General features: G+C 54.1%; 1 long non-coding RNA gene across 1 annotated transcript; it reads right to left on the bottom strand.

The window, feature by feature from the left end:
* Nucleotides 1-7,182: 7,182 nt before the first annotated feature.
* Nucleotides 7,183-12,508, bottom strand: LOC115069404. Its single transcript, XR_003848682.1, has 3 exons — nucleotides 12,383-12,508; nucleotides 7,983-8,107; nucleotides 7,183-7,825 (listed from the first exon to the last, which is right to left on the bottom strand). It is a non-coding gene; the product is annotated as an uncharacterized LOC115069404 (long non-coding RNA).
* Between the last annotated feature and the right edge of the window lie 2,690 nt (nucleotides 12,509-15,198).

The raw sequence follows: 15,198 nt of genomic DNA, 5'->3' as shown, positions 1-15,198 counted from the left end.
TCTCTCTCTCTCCCCCTCCCCCCTCTCCCCTCCTCTCCCTCCCTTCTCCTTCCCTCCCTCTCTCACACACATATACCCTTTGTGTTTCCTGGCATTCCTGTGGAAGCCAGAGCTGGAGGGCTTGCAGCTGGCCCCACCATCTGCCTTCCTAACTTCTTCCAGATTTTTCCCTCCTGGAGCCCTGTCAAGATGGAGTTGTGAAGGAGGGTGTGGGGGCCATTGGAGGCAAAAGGTTGAGACTGAGCAGGGCTGTGTGAGGGGCTTTACACAGGGCCTGTCACACAGCAGCCATTGGATGAAGGAAGGATGTTAGCTTAGAGGAATGGGTCCCCAGGGGCTAAGTGATGGCTGTCAGTCTGCAGGGTTGGCCTCACTGATGAGGAGGAAGAAACCAGGTCACAGAGTTCCCTGTCCACACCGCACTTGAGCAGGCAGTTCCTGTTTCTGCAGGCCACCAGGGTGCGGCTAGGGAGCCACCAGGACGCCCCTCTCTCCCTTCAACCATCTGTCTTATCCCAATAGAAGTAATACCCAACACAGACCTCAGTCAGGGATGGGCAATGGGGCTGTTCCCACAGAGGTCTCCAGGCTGAGGGCACAACTAGAGCCTGCAGGGAGCAGGCCAGGGCCTGTAGGGAGAAGTGTAGACAACTTTTATGTAATTAATTTGTTTTGAGATAGAACCCACCTCTTCGTTCATTAGAGTGTGACTCACTGGCTTTTCAAATAATCATAGTGCAAGTGGGCTATACGGTGTGCCTGTGGTCCCAGCTACTAGGGATGCCCAGCGTGGAGGGTTACCTGAGCCTGGGTTCAAGGCCAGCCTGGACAGCACAGTCCCAAGGCCAGACAAAAAGGACTCACCATCTTGTGCAGCGATAGCCACTCTTCAGCCCCAGACAGTTCTCATTGCTTCAGAGGGAGTCTATGCTGCTGGCCTGGACCTCCATCCCCTCCCCCAGAACCTGGCAGCTGGACTTCCTTGCTTTGCCTCTGTGGGTTTGCCTGTTTCCAGCTCATTGTAGAGTACTGTGTATCATTGCCCCACTCCTTTTTATGACTGAATAATACTCCATGCATGGAGCTGCATGTTTGTTCTGTCCTTACATGAACTGCCCAGTACTTGACTTTCTGTCTGAGGCCGAGTGATGCTGTTCATTTGTTGTGAGCTTCTGTCTGAACAAGGCTTCAGTTCTCCTGGGCACATACCTCAGCAGGGGGTTGCTGGATCCTATGGTGACCTTGTGCTTAACTTTCTGAGAAACCCACCACCAAGCTGTTCCCATGTAAGTCGCCCCCTTTCACAGCCCTGCCAGCCAGGCCCAAGAGCACCTCCCACACCTTCCCAGCCATGCCCAAGAGCACTTCCCACACCTCCCAGTTACTGTGGGTCTTTGCATCTTCTTGCTGGTCATTTTTATGTCCATGGAGAGAGTCTCTGTGCAAGCCCTTTTTCTGTTTTCTTAAACAACTGGGTTATTTGCAATAGAGCTGCAGATTCTTTGTTCTAGATGTTAGTGATGGTAGTGTGTGTCCCTCTAGGAGTCCCAAAATCTAATTGGTTGGTATTTTTCTGTCTGAGGTCATTGGAAACAGCCCCATTTTGAGTCCTGCTTTTGCAACCCCAACTTTTGCCTTGGTCAGCCTTGCTCAGCCTTGCTCAGTGTGGAAGAGTTTCTCAGGTGGGCTTCTGTAGTGACTTAGAGCAGTGAGAGCACATGTTCCCTGAAGAGGACCCACAGGAACCCCCAAAATCACAGGGGCAGGCTTCCACCACCCCTGTGACCTTTCCTACCTGAACCCAAGCAGCCAGCCATGGGCCTTCCAAGTGCTGGCAGGAGCAGGCCCAGTCCTACCTCTGTAGAGGTCTGACCACAGGAGGGTCCCAGGAGCAGGTGCTTAGGGAAATGTGTAGTCCTTAGGAAGCCTGATACAGAGCTGGGGTTTAGCAGGGTGGAAACCTAAACCTCAAAGACACCAGAGTTTAGTGTGTGGGGTGCCAGCCAGGTACAGGGCTACAGCATGCCTGTGGTACAGGCCTTGTGCAACGGTGACATGAGGCCCTAACACCACCACCACCATTCCCCGGACTAAATCACCCACAACATGTTGCCCAGAGTTTTCAAGCCTTTTCTCCAGAGCTGCTGGTAGGGGCTGGACTTAAGGGAGTAGGGTGCAAAGGCCAGAAGGATGTAAACTGAAGGAACAGGCGGATGGAGCTTGGGGTGTGGGCCGGGCTGGGGAGGGGTGGCCAGACACCAGTGCCTGAGGGCAGGGGGCCCTAAGTGCAGTGGCGTCTGAGCTTCCCACAGAGCCTTAAAAATAGGGCCATGGTGATGTCTATCTCGGCAGACCACAGCTTGCTGGAGCTAAGAATATTCTTGAACCTCTTAATAATTCAAGTTAGATCCAAATAGATTTTCCTATTCATCCACAGCCTCTGTGCCCCTTCCCAGTGTCCTCATCCTGCCAGGCAGCTGAGAGAAAAGGCTTCCAGAAGAAGCTGGCCTGGCCTGGCCTGGCCTTTGGGTCATTCAGAACCCTAGCTAGCTTCCTTTCCTGCTCCTGTGCAGTCAGGGATGGTGGATGCAGTCAGGGCTGGAGTGGCCCACTGTGGCCTAACCATGGCCAACCCTGGGGAGATGCCCAAGCCACCCACAGCCAGGCATCAGGCTGGAGCCCCTTGGCTCTTTCTCAACACCTTGCTAGAGCCACGTTCTGCCTCCAGATATACCCCCTGTACAAGACCCCAGGAGTGTTCTCCCACGAGAGTCTCTGAAGGGTTCATCTGGGATCATGTCCTGGTGGGGACATCTATACAGGGCTCCAGTCTAAGGATTCTGCTCCTGTGTGCTGTATGTGCCTGGGCAAGCCTCTCTACCTCTCTGTACCTCTCTCCCTATTAGTGGGGTGGTAGAGTTAGTGCCCCAGAATCAGCAGTGGTGTTTAGGGTATTGGCCTGGACCACCTTCCCCTCTAGAGACAGTGCCAAGCTGTATACACCCCTTACCTGCCTGTCAGTGGGGGGAGAGGGACTGTTCTGGTTTCAAAGGTGAGGAACTTGTGGTCAATGTGCCAGAGTGGAAGCCCACCTGCCTGGCCCACTAACCCCAACAGCAACCAGCCCAGAAGTCCTGTTGCACCATCCTAGCCAGGTTCAGCATAGAATTTACTAAATTATTAATTAGGCAAAGGCACAGGGTGGAGGCACCTCTGACATGGCCCAAGGGGTAATTAAGCAGGTGTCAACAGAGGTGATGGAGCAGAGCACTGTGTCCCATTTGCCTCCCACAGGAACCCCTGTGTAAGGTTCCTTGAAGAGTCCTGAGAAAGGGGAAGGTAAAGTACAGGGGTCCAGACTCCAGGCAGAAGGGCCCAGCCGGAGGCTTGTGGAGAACTAAGAATACAGGCAGCTCAGATGTTTGAGGTTGGGGTGTTTCTGTTTTGTTTTGTTTGAAACAAGGTCTCCTGTAGCCCAGGTAGCCTAGCATGACCTTGAGCTTCTGCTTGCCCTGCCTCTCTTTCTGAGTGGTAAGATTGTAATCTGTGCTACCACACTGTGGTGCTGGGGATGGAGCTCAGGGCCTCATGCATCCCAGGCAAACACTACCAACTGACCGCAAACACTACCAATTGACCGCAAACACTACCAACTGACCGCAAACACTACCAGCTGACCGCAAACACTACCAGCTGACCGCAAACACTACCAGCTGACCGCAAACACTACCAGCTGACCGCAAACACTACCAGCTGACCGCAAACACTACCAGCTGACCGCAAACACTACCAGCTGACCGCAAACACTACCAGCTGACCGCAAACACTACCAGCTGACCGCAAACACTACCAGCTGACCGCAAACACTACCAGCTGACCGCAAACACTACCAGCTGACCGCAAACACTACCAGCTGACCGCAAACACTACCAGCTGACCGCAAACACTACCAGCTGACCGCAAACACTACCAGCTGACCGCAAACACTACCAGCTGACCGCAAACACTACCAGCTGACCGCAAACACTACCAGCTGACCGCAAACACTACCAGCTGACCGCAAACACTACCAGCTGACCGCAAACACTACCAGCTGACCGCAAACACTACCAGCTGACCGCAAACACTACCAGCTGACCGCAAACACTACCAGCTGACCGCAAACACTACCAGCTGACCGCAAACACTACCAGCTGACCGCAAACACTACCAGCTGACCGCAAACACTACCAGCTGACCGCAAACACTACCAGCTGACCGCAAACACTACCAGCTGACCGCAAACACTACCAGCTGACCGCAAACACTACCAGCTGACCGCAAACACTACCAGCTGACCGCAAACACTACCAGCTGACCGCAAACACTACCAGCTGACCGCAAACACTACCAGCTGACCGCAAACACTACCAGCTGACCGCAAACACTACCAGCTGACCGCAAACACTACCAGCTGACCGCAAACACTACCAGCTGACCGCAAACACTACCAGCTGACCGCAAACACTACCAGCTGACCGCAAACACTACCAGCTGACCGCAAACACTACCAGCTGACCGCAAACACTACCAGCTGACCGCAAACACTACCAGCTGACCGCAAACACTACCAGCTGACCGCAAACACTACCAGCTGACCGCAAACACTACCAGCTGACCGCAAACACTACCAGCTGACCGCAAACACTACCAGCTGACCGCAAACACTACCAGCTGACCGCAAACACTACCAGCTGACCGCAAACACTACCAGCTGACCGCAAACACTACCAGCTGACCGCAAACACTACCAGCTGACCGCAAACACTACCAGCTGACCGCAAACACTACCAGCTGACCGCAAACACTACCAGCTGACCGCAAACACTACCAGCTGACCGCAAACACTACCAGCTGACCGCAAACACTACCAGCTGACCGCAAACACTACCAGCTGACCGCAAACACTACCAGCTGACCGCAAACACTACCAGCTGACCGCAAACACTACCAGCTGACCGCAAACACTACCAGCTGACCGCAAACACTACCAGCTGACCGCAAACACTACCAGCTGACCGCAAACACTACCAGCTGACCGCAAACACTACCAGCTGACCGCAAACACTACCAGCTGACCGCAAACACTACCAGCTGACCGCAAACACTACCAGCTGACCGCAAACACTACCAGCTGACCGCAAACACTACCAGCTGACCGCAAACACTACCAGCTGACCGCAAACACTACCAGCTGACCGCAAACACTACCAGCTGACCGCAAACACTACCAGCTGACCGCAAACACTACCAGCTGACCGCAAACACTACCAGCTGACCGCAAACACTACCAGCTGACCGCAAACACTACCAGCTGACCGCAAACACTACCAACTGACCGCAAACACTACCAACTGACCGCAAACACTACCAGCTGACCGCATCCCCAGCAGTGCGTTTTGTTATAGTCGCATAAATTTCATTCACTGTTTTTCTAGTCAAAGTCATGAGCCTGCATTGTTTGGGTAATCATGTTCTATAGGGCTTGCAATGAGAAACCAGCAGCCCCTTGTCCCAGGTGCCCCTTCCTTGACCTTTCTGAGAGGCAAATTTTCTGTTATTTTAGCTGATTATTTACTTTTTGGTTTGTCTTTTGGTTTGGTCTTTTTGAGACTGGGGGACCTCTGTGAGTTCAGGGCCAGCCTGGTCTACGTAGTGAGTTTTAGGCCAGCTGGGGCTACAGGGAGACCTGTCTCAAAATTTTTTTTGTTTTTATTTAAGTGTTTTTGTATGTGCACACATGCCCTAGAGCAGGAGTAACAGGCGGTCGTGAGCTCTCAGACACAGGTGCTGGGAACTGAAGTCTGCCAGAGTGTCAAGCACTCTTAACCACTAAGCCATCTCTCCAGCCTCTAAATATTTACCTCTAAAAACATGCAAAGGTTTTTGCTTTTTGTCCCCTTCCAGTTTTAAAAATTACCCATTGATTCCCTGCTGTTGGGATTGGAGTATATTCTCTCTCAGTGGCCTTGCCGTGTGCCCCTGTGCACAAGCATATACAGACAGACACACACACACACATTCTTGCTTCCCCCATCTATGGAATCTGAATCCATTGTCTGCGTGATTATTTCTTTGCAAATACTAGTCACAGCTGAGTAATATATTGTAATTACTTTTTTCCCTTGTACAACTGCTTGTTTTTTTCTGGGCTTAATAATTGCCTTGTTTGAGGAGGAGGTGGGTTTATTTCCCATGTACCCATTACTTATTTCTGCCCAAACCCTGCAATGGAATAAATAGAGTATAAATCTCTTTTAGGCACAGTGGAAGTAGTAGCCATGCATGAGCTTGACTTCTTGGTGCCTCTGGAAGCCAGCACGGCCCAGTGCCCACCTTTCCAGGTTTGTGTCTTTGTCCTGGCACCAGGGTTGCTTGTGTGACTCACAGACAATGGCAGAAATAACAAGGGGCCATCCCCAACTTCAGATTGTCCCTCTTTCCCTCCCTCCCTCTCTCCCTCAGTGATGGAAGTCAGTTGTCACATCACAAGCTGCTCTGAGAAGGCCCAAATAGCAAGGATTTAGGGGTCCTGCCATCCCCATGAGGACACCATCTTAGAAGTGTCATCAAGACTTCAGGTGACAGAAACCATAGCTGTCATCGTCATGACCTCGTGAGTGTCTGAGCTAGAGCCCCAGCCCATCTGGTTCCAGACTCCTGTCCCTCAGAAACCACAAAGCTGTAGTAAATCTTTGTTCCAAGATAATTTGATAATTCTTGCTTCCAGGCCCACCTGTAACCACTGTGCAGCCCCCTCCTGGACCTGAGGATTTTACATTTGTACCATGGGGTGCAGTCTTCAACCCTCCTTCCACCATCCCATGTAATCTTCCCTCTCACCCATTGAGTTTTGTTTTGTTTTGAGTCAAGGTCTCACTATGTAGCCTTGACTGGCCTAGAACTCACTCATCTAGCCACCCGGGCTGGCCTTGAACTCACAGAGATCAGCCTGTCTCTGCCACCCAAGTGCTGAGATAAAAGGCATGTACCACCTCACCCAGCACCACACCTATGTTTTAATCCTGTAGGAGATTCTGAGAGCTGCTTGCTCTCCCTACCCCCTCGGAAACCGCACCCTGTCAGCCTCGCAGCTGCGGACCTGGGAAGGAGGCTGTTTCCTTTTTAAGCCACCGGGAAAGTTCTTACACGGTGGGCTGGGGTGTGGCTCAGCGGCAGAGCACTTAGCCTAGATGTGCAAATGCTGAGTGTGGTCCCCAGCACCCTACACATCATACACACTACACACACCAAAACAGCCCTTGCAGCGGGAGCAGTTTTGTTTCTAAGGTGCATGGACACCACGACTTCAGTGTGACTTGCGCTGTTCCACGTTCCCTGTGAAGCTCAGCCACCTGGAGCATCAGCTGCTTCCTCCTCTGAGCCTGAAGCTTTATGTTTCTGAGGCCATCTGTGTTGGTCAGCTTTCATAACTACAAGAAAGTACTGGAGGGGATCATGTGAAACAAGAAAGGTTTGTTCTGGCTCCTAGCCGTAAGGACCAGTAGCTTTGGAGCCTGCTGTGAGACAGCACGTCATTGCCAGGAGCCAAAAAGCAAAAGAGAAGAGAACATGGGGGCACACCCCCCAACACCTTCCCTAGACCTCCCTCCTAAGAGTGCTACCACTTCCCCATAGCGCCAAATGGGCGCCAGGCCTTCAACACATGGGCTGTACCGAAGGGGTTGCGCGGCTGCTGTCCTCGGTGCTGAATCCAAGGCTGACGTCCCGCTCCTCCCTCAGCTCTACTTCCTCGCTCCTTTCCTTCCCTCCTTCAGGCCCATGGCTTGGGAACAGACAGAGCAACGGAGTGGATCTTTACTTGTGGTCACCGCTGCAGCCCAGGTCCTGGCCCAGACCCTCCCTCCAGGTGGTCCTCCTCCCCAAGAGTTCCTCACACCTCTCAGATGGGTGATAGGAAGAACAGCAGGCAGGAATCTTACCTTGAACTCAGAGATCAGCCTGTGGTTTAAAAAAGGAAACGGCCTCCTTCCCAGGTCCGCCGCTGCGAGGCTGACAGGGTGCGGTTTCCGAGGGGGTAAGGAGGGCAAGCGGCTCTCAGAATCTCCTACAGGATTCAAACATGGGCGTGGTGCTGGGTGAGGTGGCACATGCCTTTAATCTCAGCACTCGGGAGTCACCCTGGGTACAGCCAGACTCCAGGTCTCCTGTGATGAGGTCCAAGCAACGTGGAAAGGGGTCCTGATGGTTCATCCATGGCAGAACTGGCTCTCTGACCCAACCACTTCCAGGCCTGGCTCTCTGAATCTCCACCAGACTCCTCCCTTCTGGGAGACCACACTCACTTCCTCCCCCATTCAATGCCCTTAGACAAAGGAGACCCTCTTTCCCGATGGCTCCAGTAGAAGCCCCAGGCACTGAAGATCTGTGTCTCAGCCTAAGCCACTTCACTGTGTCCTGGAGCAGGAGAGAGGTACCATGACCTGGTCAGAGCCAACAGCCTGGATCAGCCTTAACCCATCTTGAGGTGGGGGGGGTAGGGAGACTTCTCAGTGGAAGATCAAAGCTCTGTTACCAAAAGTGGGTAGCCGGGTGAGAAGACAGGGGCTTCTTCATGGGACTTGGGAGCTCATGAAGCTTCATCTTCAAGGTCTTAAGAAAGCATGGTCCCGTCTTCCAGACATTGCCTTCCAATGCCAGCAGGGAACCGTGTGATTAAATCTCCATTATTAACTCGCCAATCTTATTTCTGGGGCACAGACGCTAACGGCTTAGGGGACCCACTTGGCATATAACGAGGTCTCCATGACAAATTACTTGGGTATCAATTAACTATCTAGGGAAATGTCAAGCAGGATCTGTCATGCTGGCAGGGAGAGAAAGCCAATTAACCTGGAACGGCCAATCCGATCCAGATTCAGCCTCCAGCAGGGCTGGGAATGAGGTGAAGGGCTTTCGGGGGCCCAGAGTGGGTGGAGCCTCGCCTCCATCCCTAGACTGTCCAGCGTGCAGGCCACTGGGCCGGGAGTCTCAGCACAGGCTCGGTCCCTTGTTCATAAAAGGGTCACTTGCCTAAAGGGGTCACAGCTGAGGAAGGATGACAGTGCAGCCAGCTGTCCGCTCTATGATGTGTGTCACTCTGCAAGAGCCCAGGGGGTGACAGCATCCACAAGACAGTGTGGAGGGGGGTTCAGGGAAGGAGTCCATTACAGAGCTGGGAGGTCAAGAAGTAGGCTCCAGAGACAAGGGCCTAGTAGGGGAGGAGGAGCAGAGAACAGCTGAGGTACCACCTGGAGACAGGCTGCATCGGCTTGTGGAACTGCTGGCCACATGCTGGCAGCCCCCAGCAGAATCCAGGCTCTATCACCAGTGGGCTGTGAGACTCTGAGGTGGTCTCTGAAAAGCTTTCTGGGCCTGGTTCCTGGGGTGCTGTGAGAAAGAATAGTGGTCTACAGCAGCTGTAGCTGAATTTGGTCTCTCCCCCCACCTCTAGCAGGTGCAGGTTTGGCTATGTCTTCTGGTGAAGGCCTGCACAGGGGCATTGGGCGAGGTGGCTCAAGCTGTTCAACTGGAACTCTAAACTACAAAGATTGAGGGACAGGCTCAGGACGCTGGCCTCTATATGCCAGTACCGCCTGTGCACTGGAAGGATTGACTTTGCTTTTCAGCACCTCTGGGTACTGGGATGTGCCCACTCTGGGGAGAACGGCTGCCCATGCCATGACCCACCCCACCCTGTGGCTTTGCCCATGCTGCCCAACCCACGCCCCAGTCTACTCAACCACCAGTGATTGGCAGCTGCCACTTCCCAGCCCCCAAGCCTCATGCCTATTCATGACACTGACATATGGCACCTCCGCGGGGGGCTGGAGGGAGCTGCCAGTTGAAAGAGTGCAGCGTGTCCCCATTCGAGCCCTGCTGAAGCAAAACAAATGCAAGATGCGAGGGAGCAGAGGCGGCCTGGAGGCGTGCGTGAGCACATGTGCATGTCTGTGTGTCTGCACACTTCTCTCATCCCACTGAGGAGGGGCCAGAGTGAACAAGGAGACTGCAAAGACTGGGGCTTCAAAGGTTCCTGGTGTCTCCACTATGGGGTCCTGAGGAATTAGGCTGCCCATATGTGACCCCAAGAAGGCTTACACGCAGAACACTTAGCTAGCTCCAAGACACTCACCTCTCCTCTTACAGTGAACACTGGGCTACAGGCCATGAACAGATGTCTGCAGCCCCATGAACCTGCAGATCCTCGAAAGTTCTTTTTGTAATCAGGATGTACCTAATGTTAAACCAGAGTTCAGAGGGCTCCAGAGTCAACCAGCATCTTCTGGTTTTGGCTTTTCATTGTTTAACAGAAACTCCTATGTAGCCCAGGCTAGCCTCAGCCACCTGAATACTGTGCTCCACTGCACCCTGCTTATTTTTAGTAGGAGTGGTGTGGCTCATATTAGTGGGTAGAGGGCACTGCAGTGCTTTCTCCCAAAGTTCCTGCTACATTCCTGGCTCACCCTCCAGCAACCTGATCAAAAGGCTGGAGAAGGCAGAGCTAAGCCAAAGGTGAGTTCCCAGAGTTGTTTGCAGGTCTCCTCCTCCCAGCCCAGGGCTGGAAACCAGACAGAATTCTTTACCTGTGTGTGTCCTGGAAGTGACAGGTGGGTCCAGAGACAATGACCACCACCTCCCAGGAGTTGTAGAACAGCCTTCCTACCTTGCACTGCTATCTGCCCCCAGTGGTGGTAAGGGGGAGTCAGGGGAGAAGACTGAAAGGGGCCCTAGAGTATGGGTTGAGCTTGCAAGGCCAGGATGCTCAGGTGAGCTCAATGTGCCAGCCTTCCTTCCATTATGCTGGAGGTGCTGGTCTTCTGGGAAGCTCTGGGCCCTCCCCATGAGCCTCAGCACACACTTGCAGCAGTGGTGGCCTTCTTGGGGGAAGCACAACTGGAGTTTGGGGGCAGGACCTCCACACTGTGGGCCTGCCTCCAGAAGTCAAGGAGCTGCAGTGTGCTGTCCCTACAGGTGTGAAGACCTGCATAGCTGCAGTGGGAGGGGACTGCAACCCTACCGACACACATCCTCAGCCCTGGCAGGCCATCTGAGTGTCTTGACCTGCCTGGCCTCCCCTTGGACAAAGTGCCACTGCCCCAGCAGTGTTTGGGGAGCCAAAGCCCCTGCCCTGGCTGGCAGCACTCAGGTTCAACTGGGCACTGGGCCGACTGCGTTTCAGGCACCGCTGTGCATCGAGGCATCTGCTGCCACCGTCTTGGGGCAGATGGCTGCCAGTGAGCTAAGTGTGTGCGGGGGAAGGGGTGCCATAGGAACCCCTTCCCGCAGGGAGCCTGGGGGTGGGAGAGGCAGGCACCCGCTGGAGCAAGCTGGGAACAGACCACATCCAAGGGAGGGACTGGGATCACATGGGCTCCCAGTGGGGTGAAGTTTGTGGAAGCCTGGCCCAGCCTCAGAAGAGAGGTGAGATGCTGGGCCTACAGAGTAGGGCTGCCCTGTCCCATCAAGTCTGGCTGGGCAGTCTTGGGCAAATCCCTTCTCTTTCAGGTCCCCAGGGACTGAAGGAGTGCCATCTTCAGGCATCTGCCAGCTCCCAAATCCTGAGCTTCAGCAGGATGGGGGTGTCACCAAGACACAGACATATCTGGGGAGGGTACAATGGGGATATCCCAGCATACTCTTCCAGGCCATTCAGGGATCTCTGAGGCTGGGCTTGTACTGTGTTAGTTGAGGTCAGTCTTCAGGGCAGTGCTCCTCATGAGCTATCTCCAGCCCCGCTGGCTGCAGCAGGAACCATATAAGGGTCTAGCCAGGCTGCTGCACAGGATGCTGGCGGGGGTCAGAAACCTAATCCCATCATGGCTGCCCCTAAAGCTCCGCCCGCTCTGCCCAGGACTAACAGAAGGAGAGCCCAGAGTCCCAGTTTTCAAGGAAAGAATGAGAGGCAGAATTTGCCCTGGAGAGGTGTGAGGAAGTGGGCCGCTGCCCATGGGTCCCTCAGGGATATTGGGACCCAAAAAAGGAAATGTGGGAAAGTTGTCAAGGAAGTGACTCAAGGCCATCAACAATCTTGCAGGCCTGTTTTGTGGGATTCTGAAGGACATCCCTAGAACTCCTGCTTTAGGAAAGCAGCATCTACCCAGGCCCCAAGGCCTGTCCTCAGCTTGCACACCTGAGGCAGCTGTTCCCTTACAATTGCCCATTGATGATGCATACCTCAGTCACAGCTGAAAGGAGGGTGAGGAGGCCTGAGCATCAGCCAGACCCGGGCCTCCTGATGCAAGGATGCCCAGAAACTGGGCTCTAGTCAGCTCCATGCCAGTCCCAGCATGTTAACCCTGAAAAGACCCTGTGTCCTCTGGAGAGGCTTCCTGGTACCTACCTCCAGAAGTCCTAGAGGACAGCAACTGGGCCCTTCATGTCTCCCCTTCCCTCCAGGACTACGGTGGTCATTCCTGGCTGGCTGCGCTCTCTGGCTCTCACACCAGATGCCTCCTCCTGCCGTGACTCAGCCCGGCTGTTTCCCAGCCTCCCTTTTGCTAGCGGCTGCCTTTTTTTTTTTTTTTTCCCTAAAGTATGACACTGCCAATGAGCCAAGGCCTGGTAGCTCCTACAACCCTGGCCTCTGCCTATAAGTGACCAGGAGGGGCCCTGACTCATGCTGGCTGAGGTGGCTGATAGGCAGATACTGGGTCAAGGCACCCTTGGGCACCAGAGACTGTCCCCTCCAGAGCAGGCACAGGCCTTACCTCAGTCCCACCTGATTCTGCAGGTGCTAGGCCACCTGTCCAAAGTCAGCCTCCCCAGCTGCCTCATGACCCAAGGATCCTTGATGTCAGAGGGTGAACATCCAGAGGTCAGAGACCTTCTTGGAAAGGGAAAGGCCCAGAGTCCCAGTTTTCAATGGGTAAGAAGCAGAGACTTTGTCCTGGAGAGGCGTGGGGCTGTGTGCCACTGCCCTGGGCTACAGCGGAGCATTGCAACATGGAAAAGCCCTCTCCAGATGAAGGAAGCCTGTGGTTCTGTCAGGCACTGAGTTCCCTGTCCCTAGGAAGTTCCCTGTCCCTAGGAGTCTCCGTGCAAAGCAGGGTGACCCTGGTGTTTCTGGGCCTCTCCTGGAGCTAGGCTCACATGGAAGAGTGGTAGAGACAGCATTAAAAACAGGAATGGGAAGGAGGCCCAGTTTGCCTTTCCTCATCCTTAAAGTGGGGTTATTTCCTTTAAGGGAGGTACCAGGGCCAACACAGTAAGACAGGAGCTGCAAGGTGTGCTCAGATAACACAATCCCATTCCAACTCTGCATATGGAAGGTCCTCTAATTGTGAGGGCATTTGCTCCTGAGGACAGAAGAAACACTTGGGGAGAAGAAAAGGGAAGCAGTGGGCATCGAAGGACTTGCTGACCTTTCTTGACCTCCAAGAGGGGCCTGGCTTGGAGGGAGGATGGCAAATGTCTCCTGCTTCCTGGACAAGGGCCCAGAGTTCTAAGGTCCAAGTAAGTGGGGTCTTTATGGTACCTAGAGGTGGGAGAAGGCAGATACCTGCCTCTTTGGATACCACAAATGACATGGGGCTTAAATAACTGAGGGGGAAAGACAGCCCCACAGCCAAGTGGGGGATAATGCAGTCGGTTCCTCCATCTAGCCCAGAACTTCCTTCCTGCCTGCAGTCCCTTCCTCTGCCGTGCCCCTTCTTTTCCTCCTTCAGCTCTGTGTTCACATCTCATGCCCTTGAAAGGGGCTGAACTGTGGCCTCAGAAAGACATGTCAACCCAGAACCTCTGACTGGGATCTTATACAGACAAGGGTCTTCAGATGTCACCAAATCACATGTCCCAAACACATGTCTCAGCACCAGGCATGAACCCAGCAGCACATAACTGCTGCCCTGAAGCCAGGACACTCTGCACTATTGCTTCAGCAATGATCACCTCCAAGAGAGCCAGAGGACCGAGCAGTGGGGCAGGGCCAACTGCCTGCAGTATAGCTGCAAGGGAGTCAGGGGAGGAGAGTTGCCACTCCTGCCTGAGGCACATGGGACCCCTCAAACAGAAAGGATGCCCATAAAGTAGCTTCTGTTCTAACCCTATCATGCCAGCAGCTGACCTGGCCCCACTACTCAGTTTCCTGCCTCTCAGGGGTAACCTTTACTGAAGCAATGGGGCTGCTGGATCCATGCCCAGTGGTGGAAGGTGTGATTGGGATGTGTGGCCTCCAAGACCAGCTCCACGGCTCTCCGCATGCGTCAGTGAGCATGAGCCTCCTCATATCCTGCAATGGCTCCATTCCTATGAAGCCAGCCCAAGTGGGTTCTGTTGGCCCGTGGAGGTGTGTAGTAGGCTGATGGGGTGTCCTGGGGCATAGCTCTCAGCTCTTTCCATGGGGCAGGAGGAGGGCAGGGAGGTCTTTCTCAGAGACCAGCTCCTGAGATCCTTCCCCTCCCAACCTGGCTGGATGGAAGGCCTGCCTCATGGGGTCATGACGGGCCCACAGGTCCTAGGGTGTTGGCTCAGGCTGGAAATGTCTGGGGTGAAGATACGGGGCCCCCATGCTGAAGAGGCCTCTAGCTCCACATTCCTTGGCTCAGGTGCTTGCTCTGCTCCCACTGTGCCCCAGCCCCTTGGGCCCTCAGGCCGGCCCCCTCCCTCTGTCTGTCCTCCTCCTCTGTACTACCCCCTTCTTAGAAATGAAGTCATCTAGAAAAATAATCCAAAAATAGAAAGGAAAAAAAACTAAAAGTGGGATTTTTTTCACCCCCCTTCAAACATTTGGTAAGACACCTCCCACACGGATGAGTGTCCACAGGGGCCTGTTTTGGTCCAAGGGAGACTGTGTGCCTCAGGCTACGTGAGCCAGGTGGGCTCCTGGGCCCCATGATAGGGATCCCCATGAGGCCTCCCCACCCCACTTGGCAAGGGTCAGTCACCAACACCTGAGCCCTGAGAACCCTGGGACCCCAGAGCTGCCATTAACAGGGAGAGACCCACCAAGTCCGAGGCAGGAAGAGGGCCCCGTGGGTACCAGGCCAGGGAGCGGACTTAGCTCCTAGGTGGCTCCTTACCGCCTGTCTCTCCCTCTTCCCACCAGCCCACACCCTGCTGCAGAGTTCTAGTTTGTTTATTTATAATTTATACTCAGCCTGCTTCCAAGAACACTCCGAGGCCCTTGCTGAAAAGCTGCTTCCTGGCTCCGCTGTGCTG

Source organism: Nannospalax galili, unplaced genomic scaffold, assembly GCF_000622305.1.
Source record: "Nannospalax galili isolate Female #2095 unplaced genomic scaffold, S.galili_v1.0 scaffold1250, whole genome shotgun sequence".
NCBI lineage: Eukaryota > Metazoa > Chordata > Mammalia > Rodentia > Spalacidae > Nannospalax > Nannospalax galili.
The sequence above is the reverse complement of the archived record's forward strand: the minus strand, read 5'-3'. Positions and strand labels throughout refer to the sequence as shown.